The sequence below is a fragment of the Bos grunniens genome, chromosome 15 (assembly GCF_055505025.1).
Source record: "Bos grunniens cultivar Pamir isolate PY7600 chromosome 15, Bosgru_T2T1.0, whole genome shotgun sequence".
In the NCBI taxonomy this organism is placed as follows: Eukaryota; Metazoa; Chordata; class Mammalia; order Artiodactyla; family Bovidae; genus Bos; species Bos grunniens.
Genome location: NC_141179.1, coordinates 6,338,275 through 6,359,738, shown reverse-complemented (window position 1 = coordinate 6,359,738; position 21,464 = coordinate 6,338,275). Strand labels below are relative to the sequence as shown.

General features: G+C 42.2%; 1 pseudogene; it reads left to right on the top strand.

The window, feature by feature from the left end:
- Positions 1–16,595: 16,595 nt before the first annotated feature.
- On the top strand, positions 16,596–17,685 carry LOC147357280 (stromelysin-2-like; annotated as a pseudogene).
- Positions 17,686–21,464: the final 3,779 nt, after the last annotated feature.

The window sequence follows — 21,464 nt, the reverse complement described above, 5'->3', positions numbered from 1 at the left end:
TCTTCCCAACCCAGACATCAAGCCAGTGTCTCCTGCATCTCCTGCATTGCAGGAGGATTCTTTATTGCCAAGCCACTGGGGAAGCCATTGTAGAAGCACAGTTTGAGAGAATTTCCACAAGGTTGAAGAAGCCTGAATTCTTGGGCCAGCACTCTGAACAGTCACCCAAAACCTCAGTAGATTTTGCTTAAGAAATAAACGTTCATTGTGCTAAGCTACCAAGATTTTAGATTTTGTTAAAGCTATACAACTCGGAGAAGGCAATGGCACCCCAGTTCAGAACTCTTGCCTGGAAAATCCCATGGATGGAGGAGCCTGGAAGGCTGCAGTCCATGGGGTCGCTAAGAGTCGGACACGACTGAGCGACTTCACTTTCACTTTTCACTTTCATGCGTTGGAGAAGGAAATGGCAACCCACTCCAGTGTTCTTGCCTGGAGAATCCCAGGGACGGGGGAGCCTGGCAGGCTGCTGTCTATGGGGTCGCACAGAGTTGGATATGACTGAAGTGACTTAGGACTTAGCACCAACATACAACTAGCTCTCCCAGAGGAACACTGTCCAGTTTCTCATGCCTGAGTTGGGAGGGTGTTAATGGAGACAGGAGCCCTATAGGTAGCCTCTGAGCCCTGTGAGCATCAGGCACACCTCGGAGGGTGCTCAGTGTTTGCATGCTCACTTCCTCAGTCGTGTCCCACCCTTTGCAACCCTGGGGACTGTAATCCACCAGACTTCTCTGTCCAGGGGATTTTCCAGACAAAAATTCTGGAGTGGGTTGTCATTTTCTCCTTCAGGGGATCTTCCCAACCCAAGGATTGAACCCATGCCTCCTGCATCTCTGCACTGCAGTTGGATTCTTTAGTACTGAGACATAGGAGAATTCCAGAATATTTACAGACTTCCAAGTACACAGAGAGTCTTGGGAATATTTTGAGGTGTTCACGATTCTGAGGCAGGCAGCTAAGTCAACAATTTGGAGAGCAGTATAACCTTACCTTTGGCTAGGTCCCTCTCATATTGAAATACAGCGTAATTGCAGAAAAGTGCACATGTAAATATTCCCATCGATGTGTTATCACAAAGTTAATAACTCCATGGAACCCTCAACCAGCTCAAGAAACAAAACATGACCAGTGTCAAGGAAGGGGAAATGTCTCCCTTACCTTTCTTTAGCCCTTGTGGCAGCACTAATAATTAAGTTGACATTAGACAGATTAACAGAAGAAAAAGACATTTAACTTAATGCATGCACAAGGAGGTGTCATAGAAATGAGACCTCAAACAGGCAGCTTTTTAAGATAAACAATAAATTTGTGAGGAATAGAGAAGACAAAGAAATTTAGTGAAGAATCTAAGGAGAGTTTGGTTCGGAGCAGTGAACCGAAGTCGCGAGTTTGAGTATACAGGCTTCTAAGCCCTGCGAGTCCTGTGTCTGGTGATAAGGATGTCTCTCCATCTGCAGCTGCAGGGGTGCCACCTGCTTTCAATTTGATCCTCCCTAAGTGCCGGTACGACAGCTGTTTATATGAGGACTCTCAAAATAATCTCCCTTTCAAATAGTGCCAGTTTAAAGGATTCATCATTTGGCCATTGATGAGTAGGATCCTATATTAATTTCAAATGGTGAGTCAAACCAACAAGTGTTTTATGTCTTAACCAAAGATGCAGGAGGCATCTCACAAGACAGTGTGTATCCCGCACACAATCCTGTCACGGCTCAGCTCGCTCTTAGCTCGTTCCCCGGAATAAGAGCCTGAAACAGGGATTCTGGTGCCTTCAGTGGGGGAGGAGTGCTCTCAGGAGGAGGGGAAAAAACACTTTAGAGCAGGAAAAAGCGAAAGAATGCTGAAGAATGGGATCTCAGACAGAGCTTGCTTTGGTCTCATGGGCAAGGAACTCTGGAGCAAAAACTGAATTACCGTTAGTCCTACCTTGAGGCAAAGGAACTAGCCTTTTGCATCCCGTTGACACACAACGGTTGTGTCAACCGTTATCAGTTGAGGCCTGGTTTGGGGAGACAGGTGTAGCTCCCAGGAAGGACGCTCTCACTCGGCAAAGTAACCGGGACAATTGGGAGCTGTAGCAGCTGACCCTTGCAGTATCCACCAGGGCGCCGACGGGGAGCGCGGGCAGTGCCAAGAGCACTCTCTATACACTCTCTGTCCCCCAAAGAAACCACCATGCCCCCACCTGCTAAGACCCTAGATTAGACTCACTCATTTTTAACTAAATTGATTCAAGCGTATATATTTTCTATCTGCCTTACTGTGTTGAACATTATCACTCTGCACTTTACCCACTGACTTTGGGTTGTTACCATTTGTTGTTGTTGTTGTTCAGTCACTAAGTCGTGTCTGACTCTTTGCGACCCCGTGGACTGTAGCTCACCAGGCTCCTCTGTCCGTGAGATTTCCCAGGCGAAAATACCGGAGTGTGTTGTCATTCCTTCTCCAGGGGATCTGCCCAACCCATGTCTCCTGCATTGGCAGGTGGATTCGTTACCGCTGAACCACCAGGGAAGCCCTGTTACCATTTGGGGGCTTTTATAACTAATGTGGCACACATGTAGGCTCTTCTGCTGACTGGACACCAAACAGTACAATTGCTGAGTCACAGAGATTGTCAGAAACTCTTCAGATTCTTCCCTGGCTTCATCTCTGTTATTCCACCACAACCGTGGTGGCTGGCTCTGTTCAGGTGCTAAACCAGCTTCTAACAGCGGTTCTTGCTGGGCCTGTGCAGGGTGTTTCTAGCTTCCTTCTCTAGGGTTTTTGCCCTTTTCTGTTGCTGTTCCATCCATCTCTGCTATGGAACTCACTTGGAATTCATGCACATACAACCTAGAATTGACAAGATTAATCGTTTGTGGGGCAAATATTTTACCAGTGTGAGAGGAATGGATGAATAAACACACCCCCCTTTCTTTCTTCAGAAGGATGCTTCTAAGAAATATTTCCCATAGCCCCTCAGACAGTCTCATATTAAGCAACACTTATCTTTGTCCAGTTGAGATCATCTGTGTATTGTCTCTCCTGGTTTCCCTGATTGGGTCTCCTTGCCTCTCAATCCAGCCCCACTGGGTTACCCTTAAACTTTTGTCCCGGGCTCTGCTTTCTAGGAATACTAAATTAAGATACTTGTGTATGGTATGTAGTGGCATTAGAGTTACTAAGACTTTCATCTGGGGCTGATTATGGAAAGATGAAGATGAATGGTGCAGTGCTGGATTATCAGGCGCCTATGACATTTCAACAGTATGAGAAGGAAGGTAAGAAATGTAGAGTGGGTTGATTAACTACCCTAGGAATTTATTAAAGAAAGCAATAGGCTCAGAGAAGCCAAATATCTCAAGACACTTTGTGAAAGCTCACAGATATTAATGGCAACATTTTAAAAACTCCTCATCTATTGTAGACCATGCTGAAAATAAGTCCCAGACCTAATCGCAAAATTGGACATTTTCTAGCTGGAAATAATGGGCAGACAAACCGGAAAACCTTGAACACCTAAATTTCTCTGTAAGTCCACATGTGTAGAAGTAGTATCTCCCTCCTTACAGAGGAGGACAATCTACCCTTGCATAGAGAATACACGAAGACTGTATCTGACTCAGTATCTCACAGGATAATTCCTGTCCTCCTCCCAAATTGTCTCCTTCACCCCTCATTGTTTTCAGGCAAAGGACTAAAGTCAGGTCTCAGTGTAGCTCAAATTCTAGCTAAAGCAGGAATTTACTTACACATCAGACTTGTGTGGGAGTGATTGAGAGTTTGGAGATGTCCCTCGCTTTCTATAGATTCCCTGGTGGCTCAGACAGTAAAGCATCTGCCCGTGATGCGGGAGATCTGGGTTCAATCCCTGGGTTGGGAAGATCCCCTGAAAAAGGAAATGGCAACCCACTCCAGTACTCTTATCTAGAAAATTCCATGGATGGAGGAGTGTGGTGGGCTACAGTCCATGGGGTCACAAAGAGTCGGACACGGCTGAGTGACTTCACTCACTCACTCAGATACACTGAAAAAATGTTTTTGTTTTTTTTTACTAAGTATAGTTGATGTACAATATTATGTTAGTTTCAAATGTGCTATACAGTGATTTCACATTTACATTCATTTTGAAATGGTCATCATAAGTCTAGCCGTCTGTCTCCTTGTAAAGTTATTACAATATTACTGACCCTATTCCTTCTGCTGCATAGTACATCCCTGTACCTTATTTATTTTACACCTGAAAATTTGTACTGCTTAATCTCCTCAACCTATTTCACCCCTTCCCACCCCCCTCCCCTCTGACAACCACCTGTTTGGACCCTGTATCTATCAGTCTGTTTTTATTCTTCGATTGTTAATATGGTGAAAGTGAAAGTCCCTCAGTCATGTCTGACTCTTTGCGACCCCATGGACTATACAGTCCATGGAATTCACCAGGCCAGAATACTGGAGTGGGTAGCCTTTCCCTTCTCCAGGGGATCTTCCCAACCCAGGGATCAAACCCAGGTCTCCTGCATTGCACGCAGATTCCCAACCAGCTGAACCACAAGGGAAGCCCAAGAATACTGGAGTGGGTAGGGTAATCCTTCTCCAGCGGATCTTCCTGACCCAGGAATCAAACCAGGGTCTCCTGCATTGCAGGCAGATTCTTTACCAACTGAGCTATCAGGGAAGCCCCAATATGGTATTGAGAGTTATTCTTAGGTAGGTTGATAGGGAGTCCTGGGCTTTCAAGGAGGAGAAAGAGGCAAACGTTTTTTTACATTCCTTCACCTTAGTCATGTAGGACTTTTTTCCCTAAGCTCTGAGTTTCTATGTCAACAATCTTTCGCCTAACACTCACTTTCTTTAAGCCCAGAGCTAATGATTACATGACAAAACAATATATCTTATGTGGGAACCTGTTTTTCTTCAAAAGTCTACGCTCTTAATTATATGGATATAATATATCCTGCCTAGAGACATCTTGTTCAGAGACCATTCTCCTTGGTTAATCTTATTTTGATGTTGTCTCAAGATGTACATTGTGGGAGAAGAGACTGGTATAACTTTCACAGCCTTGCGGTGTTTCTTTTATCTATGATTAGCAGTCCACTAAAAAGTACATGAGTTAGACAAGGCTGTGGTCCTAGTGTGATTGCATTGACTAGTTTTCTGTGAGTATGGTTTCAGTGTGTCTGCCCTCTGATGCCCACTTGCAACACCTACTGTCTTACTTGGGTTTCTCTTACCTTGGACGTGGGGTATCTCTTCAGAGCTGCTCCAGCAAAAGCACAGCCACTGCTCCTTACCTTGGACAAGGGATATCTTCTCACTGCCACCCCTTCTGACCTTAAACGTGGAATAGCTCCTCTAGGCTCTCCTGTGCCCGCATACCCACTGCCTCTTGGAGGTGGGGTTGCTCCTCCAGGCTGCTGTCCCTGACCTCGGGCATGGGGTAGCTCCTCCCAGCCGCTGGCCCAGACCTCGGACGTGGGATAGCTCCTCTCAGCTGTTTCTGCACCATCACAGCCTGGCTGTCTCGGCTGCTGCCCCTGACCTCAGATGTGGGGAAACTCCTCTTGGCCGTCTCCTCTCCGGCATGGGGTCCTCCTGGATTCTGCTCCTGACCTTGGATGTAGGGTAGCTGCCCACACTAAATGCTCCAGTCACAGCCACCCATGCTGAATGCACCGGTCGCAGTCACCCATACTCACAGAAACTAGTCAATCTCATCACACTAGGACCACAGCCTTGTCTAACTCAATGAAACTAAGCCATGCCTGTGGGGCCACCCAAGAAGGGCGGGTCATGGTGGACAGGTCTGACAGAAAGTGGTCCACTGGAGAAGGGAATGGCAAACCACTTCAGTATTCTTGCCTTGAGAACCCCATGAACAGTATGAAAAGGCAAAATGGTAGGATACTGAAAGATGAACTCCCCAGGTCAGTAGGTGTCAAAATGCTACTGATGATCAGTGGAGAAATAACTCCAGAAAGAATGAAGGGATGGAGCCAAAGCAAAAACAATACCCAGCTGTGGATATGACTGGTGATAGAAGCAAGGTCCGATGCTGTAAAGAGCAATATTGCATAGGAACCTGGAATGTCAGGTCCATGAATCAAGGCAAATTGGAAATGGTCAAACTAGAGATGGCAAGAGTGAATGTCAACATTCTAGGAATCAGCAAACTAAAATGGACTGGAATGGGTGAATTTAACTCAGATGACCATTATATCTACTACTGTGGGCAGGAATCCCTTAGAAGAAATGGAGTAGCCATCATGGTCAACAAAAGAGTTCAAAATGCAGTACTTGGATGCAATCTCAAAAATGACAGAATGATCTCTGTTCATTTCCAAGGCAAACCATTCAATATCACAGTAATCCAAGTCTATGCCAAAACCAGTAATGCTGAAGAAGCTGAAGTTGAATGGGTCTATGAAGACCTACAAGACCTTTTAGAACTAACTCTCAAAAAAGATGTCCTTTTCATTATAGGGGACTGGAATGCAAAAGTAGGAAGTCAAGAAACATCTGGAGGAACAGGCAAATTTGGCCTTGGAATACAGAATGAAGCAGGGCAAAGACTAATAGAGTTTTGCCAAGAAAATGCACTGGTCATAGCAAACACCCTCTTCCAACAACACAAGAGAAGACTCTACACATGGACAACACCAGAGGGTCAACACCGAAATCAGATTGATTATATTCTTTGCAATGAAAGATGGAGAAGCTCTATACAGTCAACAAAAACAAGACAAGGAGCTGACTGTGGCTCAGACCATGAACTCCTTATTGCCAAATTCAGACTTAAATTGAAGAAAGTAGGGAAAACCACTAGACCATTCAGGTATGACCTAAATCAAATCCCTTATGATTATACAGTGAGAAATAGATTTAAGGGCCTAGATCTGATAGATAGAGTGCCTGATGAACTATGGAATGAGGTTCGTGACATTGTACAGGAGACAGGGATCAAGACCATCCCCAGGGAAAAGAAATGCAAAAAGGAAAAAGGCTGTCTGGGGAGGCCTTACAAACAGCTGTGAAAAGAAGAGAAGCGAAAAGCAAAGGAGAAAAGGAAAGATATAAGCAATGAATGCAGAGTTCCAAAGAATAGCAAGAAGAGATAAGAAAGCCTTCCTCAGCGATCAATGCAAAGAAATAGAGGAAAACAACAGAATGGGAAAGACTAGAGATCTCTTCAAGAACATTAGAGATACCAAGGGAATATTTCATGCAAAGATGGGCTCGATAAAGGACAGAAATGGTATGGACCTAACAGAAGCAGAAGGTATTAAGAAGAGATGGCAAGAATACACAGAAGAACTGTACAAAAAAAATCTTCACAACCCAGGTAATCATGATGGTATGATCACTGACCTAGAGCCAGACATCCTGGAATGTGAAGTCAAGTGGGCCTTAGAAAGCATCACTACGAACAAAGCTAGTGGAGATGATGGAATTCCAGTTGAGCTATTTCAAATCCTGAAAGATGATGCTGTGAAAGTGCTGCGCTCAATATGCCAGCAAATTTGGAAAACTCAGCAGTGGCCACAGGACTGGAAAAGGTCAGTTTTTATTCCAATCACAAAGAAAAGCAATGCCAAAGAATGCTCAAACTATTGCACAATTGCACTCATCTCACACGCTAGTAAAGCAAAGCTCAAAATTCTCCAAGCCAGGCTTCAGCAATACATGAACCGTGAACTTCCAGTTGTTCAAGCTGGTTTTAGAAAAGGCAGAGGAACCAGAGATCAAATTGCCAACATCCGCTGGATCATCGAAAAAGCAAGAGAGTTCCAGAAAAACATCTATTTCTGCTTTATTGACTATGCCAAAGCCTTTGACTGTGTGTGGAAAATTCTGAAAGAGATGGGAATACCAGACCACCTGACCTGCCTCTTGAGAAATTTGTATGCAGCTCAGGAAGCAGCAGTTAGATCTGGACATGGAACAACAGACTGGTTCCAAATAGGAAAAGGCGTCAAGGCTGTATATTGTCACCCTGCTTATTTAACTTCTATGCAGAGTACATCATGAGAAACGCTGGAATGGAAGAAGCACAAGCTGGAATCAAGATTGCCGGGAGAAATATCAATAACCTCAGATATGCAGATGACACCACCCTTATGGCAGAATGTGAAGAAGAACTAAAAAGCTTCTTAATGAAAGTGAAAGAGGAGAGTGAAAAAGTTGGCTTAAAGCTCAACATTCAGAAAACGAAGATCATGGCATCCGGTCCCATCACTTCATGGGGATGGGGAAACAGTGGAAACAGTGTCAGACTTTATTTTTCTGGGCTCCAAAATCACTACAGACGGTGACAGCAGCCATGAAATTAAAAGACGCTTACTCCTTGGAAGGAAAGTTATGACCAACCTAGATAGCATATTCAAAAGCAGAGACATTACTTTGCCAACAAATGTTTGTCTAGTCAAGGCTATGATTTTTCCTGTGGTCATGTATGGATGTGAGAATTGGACTGTGAAGAAAGCTGAGCACCGAAGAATTGATGCTTTTGAACTGTGGTGTTGGAGAAGACTCTTGAGAGTCCCTTGGACTGCAAGGAGATCCAACCAGTCCATTCTGAAGATCAGTCTTGGATGTTCTTCTTTTTTTTTTTTTCTTTTTTGTGCATGACTACATGGCTAAAATTAAAGTGCATCTTCTATGCATTGTATGTCTTCATTTTTCCAGGCTATTGGATGTTCTTTAGAAAGAATGACGCTAAAGCTGAAACTCCAGTACTTGGGCCACCTCATGCCAAGAGTTGACTAATTAGAAAAGACTCTGATGCTGGAAGGGATTGGGGGCAGGAGGAGAAGGGGAAGACAGAGGATGAGATGGCTGGATAGCATCACTGACTTGATGGACGTGAGTCTGAGTGAACTCTGGGAGTTTATGATGGCCAGGGAGGCCTGGTGTGCTGCGATTCATGGGGTCACAAAGAGTCGGACAGGACTGAGTGACTGAACTGAACTGAACTGAAAAAGTACACAATGCCCCTCCTAAATTAGTGAGAGAGGGCACTCTTCTACCCCCCTCCAAGTGTCTTTTGCTGGAAGCTTTTCTCTATCCTTTCATTTGAATAAAATCTCTTCTATGCACAGCTCTGAATGACTGAGGCTGCATCTTTGGTCCCAGAGAGAATTCTTCTCCTTTGGAGACCATGATCTGACACCATTCACTGTAAGCTACCAGCACAACACATTGATGGATTTGTGGATAACAAGCCATCCTAGCATCCCTGGAATAAATCCTACTTGATCACTGTATATGAGCCTTTTAATGTACTTTTGAATTTGGTTTGCTAATTTTTTTTTTTTGAGAATTTTTGCTTCTATGTTCATTAGTGATATGGCCCTAATGTCTTTGTGTGGGTTTTTTGCGTGGTTTTAGTATCAGGATGGTCAATGACACCCCACTCCAGTACTCTTGCCTGGAAAAATCTCATGGGCGGAGGAGCCTGGTAGGCTGCAGTCCATGGGGTCGCTAAGAGTCGGACATGACTGAGCAACTTCACTTTCACTTTTCACTTTCATGCATTGGAGAAGGAAATGTCAACCCACTTCAGTGTTCTTGCTTGGAGAATCCCAGGGACGAGGGAGCCTGGTGGGCTGCCGTCTATGGAGTTGCACAGAGTCGGACATGACTGAAGCGACTTAGCAGCAGCAGTATCAGGATGATGCTGGCCCTGTAGAATGAGTTTGAAAGTGTTCCATCCTTTTTGATTTTTTGGAATAGTTTTATTTTTTTATTTTTTTATTTTTTAACTTTACAATATTGTATTGGTTTTGCCATATACCAACATGAATCCGCCACAGGTATACACTTTTTCCCCATCCTGAACCCTCCTCCTTCCTCCCTCCCGGTACCATCCCTCTGGGTCATCCCAGTGCACCAGCCCCAAGCATCCAGTATCGTGCATCGAACCTGGACTGGCGACTCATTTCATATATGATATTATACATGTTTCAATGCCATTCTCCCAAATCATCCCACCCTCTCCCTCTCCCACAGAGTTTTAAAAGGATGGGTATTACTTTAAATGTTCACCTGTGAAGCCATCTGGTCCAGGACTTTTGCTTTTTGTGAATTTTCTTTGTACTACTGACTCGATTTCATTACTGGTAATTGGTCTCTTCATATTTTCTTTTTCTTCCTGATTCAGTCTTAGAAGATTGTATGTTTTTTTAATTTGTTCACTTTTTTAGGTCATTCATTTCATCAGTGTATTATTATTCATTTTAATCTCTTATGAATCTTTGTATTTCTGTAGTGTCATTTTATATTCTCCTCTTTCATGTCTGATTTTACTTATTGAGCTCTCTCTATTTTTCTTGATGGAGAGTCCCTTGGAGAGCAAGATCAAATCAATCAATCTTAAAAGAAATCAACCCTGAGTACTCTTTGGAAGGACTGATTCTGAAGCTCCAACACTTTGGCCACCTGATGTGAACAGCTGACTCATTGGAAAAGATCCTGATGCTGAGATAGATTGAAGGCAGAAGGAGAAGAAGCCGACAGAGGATGAGATGGTTGGATGGCATCACCAATTCAATGGACACCGACTTGGGCAAACTCTGGGAGATGGTGAGGGACAGGGAAGCCTGGAGTCCCAAGGGGTCACAAAGAGTCGGACACAACTTGGTGACTGAACAAAAATTTTTTTTGATGAGTCTGGCTAAAGTTTCTTTTTTATCACTTTTATCTTTTCAAAGACCCAGCTCTTGGTTTCATTGATCTTTCTTCTTCTTCTTCTTCTTTTTTTAATCTCTCATTTATTTATGCTCTGCTCTTTTTATCTCCTACTAACTTGGGATTTTGTTTTTTCTTTTTGGAGTTACTGTCAGTGTAAGAGTAAATTGTTTATTTGAGATTTTTCTTGTTTCTTGATGTAGGCTTGCATCATTCTTTTTTTAACTTTTTAACTTAAAAAAGCATTTATTTATTTGGCTGCTTCACGTCTTACTTGCAGCACACAGGATCTTCGGGGTCTTTTCATTGTGGTGCATAGACTCTCTAGTTGTGGCATGCAGGCTCAGAAGTGGCAGTGCACAGGCTCCAGAGTGCATGGGCATTAGTAGTGGCAGCAAATGGGCTCTCTGGCTGTGGCACACAAGCTCCAGGGCAGGTGGCTCAGTGGTTGTGGTGTGTAGGCTTAGTTGCACTGTCATATGTAGGATCTTAGTTTCCCAACCAGGGATCAAATCCTCTGCATTTCAAGGCAGACTCTTAACCACTGGACCACCGGGAAATTTTCTAAGCAGGTATCATTCTAAACTTCCCTGTTAGATCTGCTTTATCTGCAGCTCATATACTTTGAATCATTCCATCTCCATTTTCATTTGTCTCTAAGTATTTCTTGATTCTTTCAGTAACTCATTGGTTATTTAGTAGCAGGTTGTTTATGCATATGTTTTTTATTTTTAATTACAGTTTTTTCTCTTTGGGTTGATTTCCAGTTTCATACCATTGTGGGTGGAAAAGAAGCTTTATCAAAACTATAGTCTTTGTAAACTTATTGAGACTTGTTTTGTGCCCTAGCATGTGATCCATTCTGGAAAATACTCCATGTGCACTTGAAAAGAATATGTATTTTGCTTTTGAAGGAAAGTGAAGTGAAAGTTCTCAGTTCAGTTCAGTTCAGTTTAGTCACTCAGTGGTGTCTGACTCTTAGCGACCCCATGAGCTGCAGCACCCCAGGCCTCTGGGTCCAACACCAACCCCCGGAGGCCACCCAAGCCCATGTGCATTGAGTCGATGATGTCCAACCAACTCATCCTCTCTCATCCCCTTATCCTCCTGCCCACAATCTTTCCCAGCATCAGGGTCTTTTCAAATGAGTCAGCTCTTTGCATGAGGTGGCCAAAGTACTGGAGTTTCAGCTTCACATCAGTCCTTCCAATGAACACCCAGGACTGATTTCCTTTAGGATGGCCTGCTTGGATCTCCTTGCAGTCCAAGGGACTTTCAAGAGTCTTCTCCAACACCACGGTTCAAAAGCATCAATTCTTCGGTGCTCAGCTTTCTTTATAGTCCAACTCTCACACCCATACATGACCACTGGAAAAACCATAGCCTTGGCTAGACAGACTTTTGTTGACAAAGTAATGCCTCTGCTTTTTAATATGCTGTCTAGGTTGGTCATAACTTTCCTTCCAAGGAGTAAGCATCTTTCAATTTCATGGCTGCAATCACCATCTGCAGTGATTTTGGAGCCCAGAAAAATAAAGTCAGCCATTGTTTCCACTGTTTCCCCATCTATTTGCCATGAAGTGATGGGACCGGATGCCATTATGTTAGTTTTCTGAAGGTTGAGCCTTAAGCCAACTTTTTCACTCTCCTCTTCCACCTTCATCAAGAGACTCTTTAGTTCCTCTTCACTTTCTGCCATAAGGGTGATGTCATCTGCATATCTGAGGTTATTGATATTTCTCCCAGCAATCTTGATTCCAGTTTGTGTTTCTTCCAGTTCAGCATTTCTCATGATGTACTCTGCATATAAGTTAAATAAACAGGGTGACAATATACAGCCTTGACGTACTCCTTTTCCTATTTGGAACCAGTCTGTTGTTCCATGTCCAGTTCTAACTGTTGCTTCCTGACCTGCATATAGGTTTCTCAAGAGGCAGGTCAGGTGGTCTGGTATTCCCATCTCTTTCAGAATTTTCCACAGTTTATTGTGATCCACACAGTCAAAGGCTTTGGCATAGTCAATAAAGCAGAAATAGATGCTTTTCTGGAACTCTCTTGCTTTTTTCCATGATCCAGCAGATGTTGGCAATTTGATCTCTGGTTCCTCTGCCTTTTCTAAAACCAGCTTGAACATCAGGAAGTTCACGGTTCACCTATTGCTGAAGCCTGACTTGGAGAATTTTGAGCATTACTTTACTAGTGTGTGAGATGAGTGCAATTGTGTGGTAGTTTGAGCATTCTTTGGCATTGCCTTTCTTTGGGACTGGAATGAAAACTGACCTTTTCCAGTCCTGTGGCCACTGCTGAATTTTCCAAATTTTGCTGGCATATTGAGTGCAGTACTTTCACAGCATCATCTTTCAGGATTTGGAATAGCTCAACTGGAATTCCATCACCTCCACTAGCTTTGTTCGTAGTGATGCTTTCTAAGGCTCACTTGACTTCACATTCCAGGATGTCTGGCTCTAGGTCCGTGATCACACCATCGTGATTATCTAGGTCATGAAGATCTTTTTTGTACAGTTCTTCTGTGTATTCTTGCCACCTCTTCTTAATATCTTCTGCTTCTGTTAGGTCCATACCATTTCTGTCCTTTATCGAGCCCATCTTTGCATGAAATGTTCCCTTGGTATATCTCATTTTCTTGAAGAGACCTCTATTCTTTCCCTTTCTGTTGTTTTCCTCTATTTCTTTGCATCGGTCGCTGAAGAAGGCTTTCTTATCTCTTCTTGTTATTCTTTGGAACTCTGCATTCAGATGCTTGTATCTTTCCTTTTATCCTTTGCTTTTCACTTCTCTTCTTTTCACAGCTATTTGTAAGGCCTCCCCAGACAGCCATTTTGCTTTTTTGCATTTCCTTTCCATGGGGATGGTCTTGATCCCTGTCTCCTATACAATGTCACGAACCTCATTCCATAGTTCATCAGGCACTCTATCTTTCATATCTAGGCCCTTAAATCTATTTCTCACTTCCACTGTATAATCATAAGGGAGATGATTTAGGTCATACCTGAATGGTCTAGTGGTCATGCCATACCCAGGGTCAAGTGTTTCTATCTATAATCTTAGGTTGTTGGATGTTGAAATTGATAGCTTACCCAATAACTAGATACCTTAAGTGAGAATCTGTTATACATTTCTCAATCTTAGTTACAGGATGTGATGGACTATATTTCTGTCTGTATGGCTTTACAACATCTGTGCAGCACAGGCCACGAGCTTCAGGTGACAAAGTACGTAGGCACAGATCAGAAGATGCTGAATGAGCTGTAATGACCAGATGAAGTCAAGTGAAGAGAAAGTTTCCCAGTCATGTCCAACTCTTTGAGACCCGTTTAGTCCATGGTTTTCTCCAGGCCAGAATACTGGAGTGGGTAGCCTTTCCCTTCTCCAGGGGATCTTCCCAACCCAGGAATCTAACCCAGGTCTCTCACATGGCAGGCGGATTCTTTCCCACCTGAGCCACAAGGGAAGCCCATATGATCAGACAGTTGGGGGAAAAAGAACAAAACTAAAGAAGTAACCCACTCCAGTACTTTTGCCTGGAAAATCCCATGGACGGAGGAGCCTGGTAGGCTGCAGTCCATGGGGTCGCGAAGAGTTGGACATGACTGAGCGACTTCACTTTCATGCATTGGAGAAGGAAACGGCAACCCACTCCAGTATTCTTGCCTGGAGAATCCCAGGGACGGGGAAGCCTGGTGGGCTGCCGTCTATGGGGTCACACAGAGTTGGACACGACTGAAGTGACTTAGCAGCAAAGAGGTAAATCAAAGGCAAAATTGGGGTCAGTTTCAAAAATGAGAAAAATAAACAGTATCAAAATATGAGAGAAAAAGGTTGGGGGAGAGCCAAGTTTCAAACCAAGAAGCTTTTGATAAACATCTAAGGTGCAATAGTTAGAATTTTGGGTAATCACTTAACCATTTAATTTTGTGTAATGGCTTACCCCTGAGCTTGAGTTTATTACTTAATTTTTTGATCCTAATCTCTACTCTGTAAGGTTGTTCTACAGATTAGAAATAACATATATTTAGGGCCTGGCATACAGTAATAGCTCTAGACTTAGGAAGGGTTCACCTTTTTTTGAGAAACAATTGTATACTTGGCTGAATGTATACACACACTCCAGTAAGTTTAGTAAGTAATGAATACCTTAAACACAGGATTCTTCTCATCCCAAGTCATTAGTTTCTTGCAGATGTGATGTTTTAAATTTACACACTAACATTACGCCCAAGATATGTACCAGTTATAATAATAGCTCTTAATATAACTTTAACTTTCATTGCATCATTACTGCATAATAAGATCCACCAACAGGGTATGTAAACACCAATAAAATTACGACTCAAACAGAGATGAAGCACCTCAGAGCTTGCCAAAGAAGTACCTGAGAGCATTGTCAGATATATTTCAGGCCAGCAAGCTTCTTCTAGTAAATATATTGGAGTGAATAATATACACCAGCATAAAACACATATGATAACCAGGTGAATGATGTTATATTCACCTCCTTTTATACAGACGGCAAAACAATGGCCCACAGAAGTTACACACTTGTTCATAGTCCAGTTGATTCTAAGTCTGGGTGTCAGCTCCCCCTACCTCTGACTTTCAGCTAGCGTCCATTTTACTTCATTGTGTAGAGCAAACTCCTTGGCTGCATTAAGACATAGGTTGACTTCACTGGTTCAGTGAGTACCCAAGCTTCTCTCCAGCTCTGGCATGGGGATCTCAGAGCCTCCAGTTTCTAGAAATCACACCTTGTCCAATCTACTTCAAATAGGGTAGAGGTGGCATGTGGTACTCAGAGGATCATTCCTGCACACTCATTAATTTAGTCTGCTATCACTTTGAAGTTACATACTTCAGATAGAGTAGAGTTAATTCATCTTTAGTGAGAGAAAAGTATAATTCTATACTATAATAATTTTAGGATCCTCTGTATTAAAAAGTTAGTTTGATAAGACAGTTATATGGACTTGGTATGTGAAAAACATACTTGGCTGAGGAAAAAAAAGAGAGAGAAATGCTTCTTTTGAGCAAAAGTGAGAGGTTAGGTGGACAATATTTTAAATAGTTCCCCATTACAAATCTCAATCCAATTACCTCTTTTGTACTTGGGGAGGAGGAAAAGATGAAAAGATTTTAAAAAGCAAGAGGATGGCTTCTTTTTCTTTAAGCAGGCCGGATCTGAATATTTAAATTCAAGTTTCCAGGCCCATCACTTCATGGAAAATAGATGGGGAAACAATGGAAATAGTGACAGACTTTATTTTCTTGGGCTCCAAAATCAGTGCAGATGGTGACTTCAGCCATGAAATTAAAAGACACTTGCTCCTTGGATGAAAAGGTATGAACAACCTAGACAGCATATTAAAAAGCAGAGACATTACTTTACCGACAGAGGTCCATCTAATCAAAGCTATGGTTTTTCCAATAGTCATGTATGGATGTGAGAGTTGGACTATAAATAAAGCTAAGCACTGAAGAATTGATGCTTTTGAACTGTGTTGTTGGAGAAGACTCTTGAGAGTCCCTTGGACTGCAACAAGATCCAACCGTCCATCCTAAAGGAGATCAGTCCTGAATATTCATTGGAAAGTCTGATGCTAAAGCTGAAACTCCAATACTTTGGGCACCTGGTTGGAAGAACTGACTCATTTGAAAAGACCCTGATGCTGGGAAAGATCGAGGGCAGGAGAAGGGGACGACAGAGGATGAGATGGTTGGATGGCATCACTGACTCAATGGACATGAGTTTGTGCAAACTTCAGGAGATGGTGATGGACAGGGAAGCCTGGCATGCTGCTGCCCATGGGATCGCAAAAGAGCTGGATACAACTGAGTGACTGAACTGAACTGAACAAACTAAATTGCAATAAAATATAAAGAATAGCACAAAAATAAAATATTAATATCTGGAAAAATACTACAATCCTGAAAAATACGTGAAAGAATTTACTAGCAGAAAGGACAGTGGTCTTGTGGTTTTAAAAAAATGCAAGAAATCCAGAGGTTCCTGGGGTTGGATGTGACAGAGAAGCTGGACTCTGACTCCCTGGAGGTGACACACAAGCCCAGAGCTGGGGTTCCTGGCATCGGTCACTTCTGCGTCTTTCCTAGTAAGCCCAAAGAGACGGAGGAAAACTCATCTCACAGGTAATGGGTCCACAGAGATTTTACACATAATACTGAGATTTTATAAATTACTGTCACAGGAGAAATAGTACCTTCAATTTTTTTTTTCCATATAGAATTGTGAATTATACACTGAATTTGCCTAGAGACGTGTTGATTCTGCCACTCCAAAAGCTCTGACAGTTCTGGGAGGAGGTGACGCCACTTAGGTTCTTCAGGATCTATGAAGGAAAAGCTGACATAATGACTTTGCACTCAAAGGTAATAAATAAAATAAAATGTTTTCATTGATTTGGTGTTGTCTTATTGAAAAAGGGCATAAAGAAATTCTGATTGCCTATATTTCCACCAGTATTTTTCCTCTCCCAGAACTTGGAGACTTTGATCATTTTTGATGTACCTGGAAAAGTTTCGGGTCACACCTCTCCACCAGGCCTGGTTTGTATGGAGATGTTCACTTTGATGATGATGAACCATGGGCTGAGGACGCAGCAGGTGGGTCATAAACATCTCTGGATGATTTCAGGAATAACGTCTGACACTATCCAAGAGTGACCTGATTATCTAGAATGAGCAGTAAATGGAACATCCTAAGAACTGGAATTTCTGATTTATTTGATGGTACCCACCAGAAGCACTCTTTGTTTCAATCATCGTTGAAGAACTTTATGAAATAAAGTTCTTTGCTGTCAGCATTTCTGACAGCATTTCAGAAATGCTGAAAGAAAAGAAGCTGCATTTTCTTCTTTGCTGTCAGCAAGCACAATGTTGAAGCATCATTAATCTTACTTTCACAGCTTAGGAATTTGTGGAGGTTTTAGAATGAACATGTTAACAATGCTTCTCTTTCCTTTTACTACAGATGATTAAGGAAAAATCAATTACATTGAATCAGGTTTGACCCTAAAATGTGCCCTGGGATTTCTTTTCTTACCATCTGGTTTCTTTTCTCTTAAAAATAAAGATCAGAAAAAAATGACAGAAAATAAGTTTCTAGTTCACCTGTTCAAATAAGCATGTCAGTGTCTCTAGTTTAGGAGCTTCCCCTCACCCCAAACTGTTTCTAAATAACTTTACTAAATTTTAACCTAATGACCGAGATTAACTGTGATTACAATGGTCCCTGGGCATCTGCACAGAATTTGTTCCAGGAGCTACAAAGTGTCCAGTAAGTGATTGACTTACTGATGTGAAGCTTGGGAGAGACTTCTAGGTTGGAAATTTAGATTAAGAAGTCACCAGCAATTAGACAAAATAACTAGTACTGGTCACTGTAATTTATTGGTAATAAATATAAGACCCAGAAAGAGAGTGGACCAAGTTATCTACTCATTTATTTTTTCACTCACACATTCATTCATACATTCATTCAGGGACTAAATACCACCTATAAATTGGTTGAAATAAAACCAAGACTTCCGTTTTCCACAACACTCCTCTAAAAGCATTTCTAAAACCAAACAACTTCACTCAAATTTTCTTGGGCTTCTCTTTTCAATAGGCAATGAGTTCTGGGCTGTCAGAAGAGTTGAGATGCAAGCAGGTTATCTAACAGACATCCACACCCTGGGTTTTCCTCCAACCATAAAGAAAACTGATGTAGCTACTTCTGATAAGGAAAAGAAGAAAAGATGCTTCTTTGTAGAGGACAAATACTGGAGGTAAGTAGTGATAGGAATGACTTCATATGAAGCCTAATTGGGAAAATTATTATTTTTTCTTTAAGGATATCCCCTACTCCCACAATCAAAGTTTCTCTAATTTCAAATTTTCTGATTATGAAGACGACAGCTTATAATCATTCAACTTCCCAGATATAACCAAGGAATCTCAGAATGGATGATCATTGGATCATATATCCAGACACCAAAAGGCATCAGCAGAGACCAGCTGAGGCCCAGACAATGCATCACCATAAGAAGCCCAGGTGTATCAGGCTGAAGACCAAGTGTGATAAAGAACCGAAAGTTTACTTTAGCCAATTATTTAATTCATTTTGCATCATTTGTATACACAGTCCTCAAGCATCTGAGGTGGAAAGACACTTAGACTCTGTGTGTCTAGACTTAGAAAACTGACCTCAGACATAGTGTATGGTCCCTCTGTGAAGAGCATGATATCCTTGTATCTGGACAAAGTACTGTTTTATGTACTAAGCTTTTACACTGTTCATGGGGTTCTCAAGGCAAGAATACTGAAGTGGTTTGCCATTCCTTTCTCCAGTGAGGTCAGTAGGTGCCCCAAATGCTACTGAAGATCAGTGGAGAAATAACTCCAGAAAGAATGAAGGGATGGAGCCAAAGCAAAAACAATACCCAGCTGTGGATGTGACTGGTGATAGAAGCAAGGTCGGATGCTGTAAAGAGCAATATTGCATAGGAACCTGGAATGTCAGGTCCATGAATCAAGGCAAATTGGAAGAGGTCAAACAAGAGATGGCAAGAGTGAATGTCGACATTCTAGGAATCAGCGAACTAAAATGGACTGGAATGGGTGAATTTAACTCAGATGACCATTATATCTACTACTGTGGGCAGGAATCCCTCAGAAGAAATGGAGTAGCCATCATGGTCAAGAGAAGAGTCCGAAATGCAGTACTTGGATGCAATCTCAAAAACGACAGAATGATCTCTGTTCGTTTCCAGGCAAACCATTCAATATCACAGTCTATGATATTCCATTCAATATTCCAAGTCTATGCCCCAACCAGTAATGCTGAAGAAGCTGAAGTTGAATGGTTCTATGAAGACCTACAAGACCTTTTAGAACCAACACCCAAAAAAGATGTCCTTTTCATTGTAGGGGACTGGAATGCAAAAGTAGGAAGTCAAGAAACACCTGGAGTAACAGGAAAATTTGGCCTTGGAATACAGAATGAAGCAGGGCAAAGACTAATAGAGTTTTTCCAAGAGAATGCACTGGTCATAGCAAACACCCTCTTCCAACAATACAAGAGAAGACTCTACACATGGACATCAGCAGATGGTCAACATTGAAATCAGATTGATTATATTCTTTGCAATGAAAGATGGAGAAGCTCTATACAGTCAGCAAAAACAAGACCAGGAGCTGACTATGGCTCAGATCATAAGCTCCTTATTACCAAATTCAGACTTAAATTGAAGAAAGTAGGGAAAACCACTAGACCATTAAGGTATGACCTAAATCAAATCCCTTATGATTATTCAGTGGAAGTGAGAAATAGATTTAAGGGCCTAGATCTGACAGACAGAGTGCCTGATGAACTATGGATGGACGTTCTTGACATTGTACAGGAGACAGGGATCAAGACCATCCCCATGGAAAGGAAATGCAAAAAAGCAAAATGGCTGTCTGGGGAGGCCTTACAAATAGCTGTGAAAAGAAGAGAAGTGAAAAGCAAAGGAGTAAAGGAAAGATATAAGCATCTGAATGCAGAGTTCCAAAGAATAGCAAGAAGAGATAAGAAAGCCTTCCTCAGCGATCAATGCAAAGAAATAGAGGAAAACAACAGAATGGGAAAGACTAGAGATCTCTTCAAGAAAATTAGGGATACCAAGGGAACATTTCATGCAAAGATGGGCTCAATAAAGGACAGAAATGGTATGGACCTAACAGAAGCAGAAGATATTAAGAAGAACTTACAAGTTCTTACAAGCAAGAATACACAGAAGAACTGTACAAAAAAGATCTTCATGACCCAGATAATCACGATGGTGTGATCACGGACCTAGAGCCAGACATCCTGGAATGTGAAGTCAAGTGGGCCTTAGAAAGCATCACTACGAACAAAGCTAGTGGAGGTGATGGAATTCCAGTTGAGCTATTTCAAATCCTGAAAGATGATGCTGTGAAAGTGCTGCGCTCAATATGCCAGCAAATTTGGAAAACTCAGCAGTGGCCACAGGACTGGAAAAGGTCAGTTTTCATTCTAATCCCAAAGAAAGGCAATGCCAAAGAATGCTCAAACTACTGCACAATTGCACTCATCTCACATGCTAGTAAAGCAGTGCTCACAATTCTCCAAGTCAGGCTTCAGCAATACATGAACCATGAACTTCCTGATGTTCAAGCTGGTTTTAGAAAAGGCAGAGGAACCAGAGATCAAATTGCCAACATCTGCTGGATCATGGAAAAAGCAAAAGAGTTCCAGAAAAGCATCTATTTCTGCTTTATTGACTATGCCAAAGCCTTTGACTGTGTGGATCACAATAAACTGTGGAAAATTCTGAAAGAGATGGGAATACCAGACCACCTGACCTGCCTCTTGAGAAATCTGTATGCATGTCAGGAAGCAACAGTTAGAACTGGACATGGAACAACAGACTGGTTACAAATAGGAAAAGGAGTATGTCAAGGCTGTATATTGTCACCCTGTTTATTTAACTTATATGCAGAGTACATCATGAGAAACACTGGACTGGAAGAAGCACAAGCTGGAATCAAGACTGCCAGGAAAAATACCAATAACCTCAGATATGCAGATGATACCACCCTTATGGCAGAAAGTGAAGAGGAACTAAAAAGCCTCTTGATGAAAGTGAAAGTGGAGAGTGAAAAAGTTGGCTTAAAGCTCAACATTCAGAAAACGAAGATCATGGCATCCGGTCCCATCACTTCATGGGAAATGGATGGGGAAACAGTGGAAACAGTGTCAGACTTTATTTTTG